This window comes from Bombina bombina, chromosome 9 (assembly GCF_027579735.1).
Source record: "Bombina bombina isolate aBomBom1 chromosome 9, aBomBom1.pri, whole genome shotgun sequence".
Lineage (NCBI taxonomy): Eukaryota > Metazoa > Chordata > Amphibia > Anura > Bombinatoridae > Bombina > Bombina bombina.
This window is the reverse complement of record NC_069507.1, coordinates 40,595,763-40,599,697: the sequence shown is the minus strand read 5'-3', so window position 1 is coordinate 40,599,697 and position 3,935 is coordinate 40,595,763. Positions and strand designations below refer to the sequence as shown.

The 3,935-nt window shown below is 33.6% G+C and overlaps 1 long non-coding RNA gene across 1 annotated transcript; it reads right to left on the bottom strand.

The window, feature by feature from the left end:
* Positions 1-1,619: 1,619 nt before the first annotated feature.
* LOC128639632 (uncharacterized) lies at positions 1,620-3,692 on the bottom strand. Its single transcript, XR_008399235.1, has 3 exons — positions 3,558-3,692; positions 2,077-2,133; positions 1,620-1,679 (listed from the first exon to the last, which is right to left on the bottom strand). It is a non-coding gene; the product is annotated as an uncharacterized LOC128639632 (long non-coding RNA).
* Positions 3,693-3,935: the final 243 nt, after the last annotated feature.

The following is a 3,935-nucleotide window of genomic DNA, read 5'->3' as shown; positions in this document are numbered from 1 at the left end:
TAAATATAAAAAGACTGTGCACATTTTGTTAATAGAAAGTTGTTTAAAATTGCATGCTCTATCTGAATAATGAAAGTTTAATTTTGATTGAGTGTCCCTTTAAGGGAAAGAAAAAAAGAAAGAAAGAAAGAAAGAAAGAAAAGTATTGGGTGCGCTAAAAAAGTTTCATCTGTGTTAAGATGCTTTGATTAAAATGTTTATCCATCTACTGATTAGTAAGTAAGTCACGCAAAAGATAACGCACCCGGTGCTATTGGCTGAGCTCTAACTCTTTATGGGGATTGCTTAAACATCTTATCTCTAGGTAAAGGAGCATACAATATTTCTTTCTTCTGTGTAAAAATCCATAAAGCTGCCAGAAAGCAAAGGATAGTCTTTAGAATGCTGCACATTTCATGTTCCAGCTCTAGATTTGCAGCAGTTTGAAGAAAACTTAGGTTAGATCATTGACTTTTTGGTCTCTCTAGGGAGTGTGGGACAGGCACCAATTTTATACAAGAGCAAGATTTGCTTACTGTCCCTTTAAATACCCACATTTAAAGGGAAATGAAAGTCAAAATTAAACTTCCATAATTCAGAGCATGTAATATTAAAGGGACAGTCTACACCACAATTTGTATTGCTTAAAAATATAGATAATCCCTTTATTAGCCATTCCCCAGTTGTGCATAACCAACACGGTTATATTAATATACTTTTTACCGCTGTGATTATCTTCTATCTAAGATTCTGCAGACTACATCCTTATTTCAGTTCTTTTGACAGATTGGCATTTTAGCCAGTGCAGATCCATAAATAACTCTATCGGAGTGAGCACAACGTTATCTGGCACACATGAACTAGCGCTGTATAGTTGTGAAAAACTGTCAAAATGATGAGATAATACTAATGAGATAAGAGGCAGCCTACAAGGTTTTAGAAAATAGCATATGAGCCTACCTATTTTTAGCTTTCAACAAAGAATACCAAGAGAGCAAAGCGAATTTCATGATAAAAGTAAATTAAGAAGTTGTTTATGCCCTATCTGAATCATGAAAGTTTAACTTTGACTTGACTGTCTCTTTAAAAGGCATTTCAATTTACTTCTGTTATCAAACTTACTTTTATTTAAAAGCATACCTAGGTAGTCTCAGGAGCAGCAATGGGATCTAGCAGCTGATTGGTGGTCATGCACATATGCCTCTTTTTATTGTCTCACCAGATGTGTTCAGCAAAGTCCCAGTAGTGCGTTGCAGCTGACTTGAACTATATTTTAATCCTTTTTCCAGTGTTAAACACATTTTCTTTTTGCACTTTTATATTTCTTTAACTAAAGATTATAATGTATTAGAATAACATACTTCAAACTGCAGTTTAATCTGTCTAATTATACAGAAGCCTATTGATGTTACTACATGAAACAAAATGACTAATCAGAAACACTTTCAGATAACAGATTTTATTTATATTTTTGAATATCACATCGCATTTTACATATCTGAAGACTTTATTAAACAGTCATGAAGATAAAGCTAATAAATATTCCATCATTTGTTTATTTAGATGATAACAATATTTAAACCATATTTATCTATCAAAGTTCCTTAAATGCATCAAATTGACAGAAGTATTTGCCAGGTGTTAAGGTCCATTTTCTGCTCATTTCTGCTGGTCTTGTGGGCACTGGGGTTTGCATTGTTCTGAGAAAAACAAAAATATCACATTTAACTCTTGAAATCTACAGACAATTATCAGAGGTTCCATCTATATCTGTCATCAGCAGAGATGGGTAAATGTTGGTGTTAGTCATTAATTCTACACAAACGTCTAACATTTGGTGAGAATACGGCACTCATTTTACTAAATTATTGTTCATTTTCCCCTTTTTAAAAGTATTGTTTGAATACTTCCATAAATCATCATTCAAATGTTGATTCTAATATAATTATTATATACTTCAATGTTGTCCCATGGGAATAAGAATTCAAATGTAATATTTAAATTAACCTCTAATTTTTGATTGTTAACATTTACCCATCCTAGACAATAAGTGATATAATGCATACAGTGTATATGCTGCAATGTTATTTTATGTACCTTGAGGAGGAGGGCATTTTTGAACAGGTTCAGGACACTTTGGCTCTTGTTTGCAAGCTGAAAAAAATAATAATAAATACCTGTTAATTCTCAGATAGATAGATAGATAGATAGATAGATAGATAGATAGATAGAGATAGAGATATAGATAGATGATAGATAAATAGATGGATGAAAGATAGATAGAGAGATAGATAGATAGATAGATAGATAAAGGTAGAGAGAGATGATGGATAGATAGATAGATAGATAAAGTATAGATAGATAGATAGATAGATAAAGATATATGATAGATAGATAGATAGATAGATGATAGATAGATAAATAATTAGATAGATAGATAGATGATAGATAGATAGATAGATAGATAGATAAAGGTAGAGAGAGATGATGGATGGATAGATAGATAGCTAAAGGATAGATAGATAGATAGATAGATAGATAGATAAAGATATATGATAGATTGATAGATAATAGATAGATAGAATTAGATGACAGATGATAGATAGATAGATAGATAGATAGATAAAGGTAGAGAGAGATGATGGATAGATAGATAGATAGATAGATAGATAGATAAAGGATAGATAGATAGATAGATAGATAAAGATATATGATAGCTAGATAGATAGATAGATAGATGATAGATAGATAGATAGATAAATAATTAGATAGATAGATGATAGATAGATAGATAGATAGATAAAGGTAGAGAGAGATGATGGATAGATAGATAGATAGATAGATAGATAGATAGCTAAAGAATAGATAGATAGATAGATAGATAGATAGATAGATAGATAGATAAAGATATATGATAGATAGATTGATAGATAATAGATAGATAGAATTAGATGACAGATAGATAGATAATAGATAGATAGATAGATGCAGGCCCATTTATCTAGCTCCGTATGGAGCTTGAAGGGCCGTGTTCTGGCGAGTCTTCAGACTCGCCAGAAACACAACTTATGAAGCAGCGGTCAAAAGACCGCTGCTCCATAACCCTGTCCGCCTGCTCTGAACAGGCGGACAGGAATCGCCAGACATCCAACCCGATCGAATACGATCGGGTTGATTGACAGCTCCCTGCTGGCGGCCGATTGGCCGCGAGTCAGCAGGGGCGGCGTTGCACCAGCAGCTCTTGTGAGCTGCTGGTGCAATGTTAAATGCGGAGAGGCGTATTGCTCTCCGCATTTAGCGAGGTCTTGCGGACCTGATCCGCAGTGTCGGATCAGGTCCGCAAGACCTTTGATAAAATGGCTGATAGAGTCGAAATTCAAAGATACATAGATAGATCATTAGATCATTATTTCTGAAAACACCATAGTACTCCAAATAATATATTACATAAAAGCTTTAAACAATAATATTGGATTCAAAATAGATGTACTCTAAATTTTCAGTATTAAACAGAGAATTAATTTAGTAAATAATCTAAAAAAACATTAACACTTAAAAAGTCAAATTTGTAAACTTACGATCCTGGCACTGCTGTGGTGGTGGAGGGCATGGCTTGGTGGGCAAGGCTCAGGGCATTTCTTTTGCTGTCCCTTTACTCCAGACATGATGGCCTTTGTTAAGTTTTAGCGAGATGGTCTCCAATACAGCTGAAAAGGAAGTTTTCTCTGTGTGTATATGTTTTCGTTGTCCAACATCAGTGCTTATATACACAAAGCGAGAGACACAGTGAAATAATGTTTCCTCCTTAGAGTCATCAAATTATGAAATAATTAGCACATCATTTATTTGGTTTCTTCCTTGAGGGCAGGGTGATTTGTCTGCAGGAATGTGAAATGTTAATCTAGGTGTAACTGGAAAAAAATCATTAAAGAAATTCTAAATCGATATTAAAAATG